The following is a 650-nucleotide window of genomic DNA, read 5'->3' on the forward strand; positions in this document are numbered from 1 at the left end:
CCCCGCCTCCACCACCGCGCTGCGGTTTGCTGTCTGCCCCCACAGGGTGTGACGAGTTCCTCGGGCCTCAGCGCTGCCTGCGCTGCAGGCAGGGGTATAACGGGGGTCTGCATGCCCACTCACTGCCAGGCACTGGGCGGGGGGGAGAAGCCCAATCCCAGGACAGGCTGGGGTGACCAGGGAGGGGGGGGCCTCATCCAGCCAGTATAACAACCCGAGAGGCGCATTGAACCCGGGAGAGAAACGAGCCGCAGACCCTGGCACTCACGGGGCCCATGGTCAGGATTTGGCCACAGTACGCTGGCCGTGCATCCCCCCACGCATTCCCCCGAAAAGGGGATGGGGACAAAACTGGGGTGTCCCTGGGGGTGACCCCCCCCCGAGACAGTGTGACACTAGAGGGCACCGCTGTCCTGGACAAGAGCAGACACAGCTCCTCTCATGACCCCCCAGCCTGCTTGGGCCCCCCAGGAGATGTGCTGGGGATGGGGGACAGGTACCCCAGGGGGATGTGCTGGGGTCTCTGGGGGGAGGGTACCCCCAGGCAACCCACGCCATCACCACGTGCACCCACCTGAGGGTCCCACTCACATCACAGCAGCCCCCCAAGGGGACCCTGCCTCCTCAGGGCACCCCCAGGCTCAGCCCCC

At 67.4% G+C, this 650-nt stretch overlaps 1 protein-coding gene across 1 annotated transcript in view; it reads right to left on the bottom strand.

Annotated features, from left to right (window-relative positions):
- The window catches only part of ARAP1 (ArfGAP with RhoGAP domain, ankyrin repeat and PH domain 1), a 32,528-nt gene that overhangs the window by 31,661 nt on the left and 217 nt on the right, over positions 1-650 (bottom strand). The window lies entirely within an intron of this gene.

The sequence above is a fragment of the Haliaeetus leucocephalus genome, unplaced genomic scaffold, assembly GCF_000737465.1.
Source record: "Haliaeetus leucocephalus isolate CR32 unplaced genomic scaffold, Haliaeetus_leucocephalus-4.0 Scaffold536, whole genome shotgun sequence".
Taxonomy (NCBI): Eukaryota; Metazoa; Chordata; class Aves; order Accipitriformes; family Accipitridae; genus Haliaeetus; species Haliaeetus leucocephalus.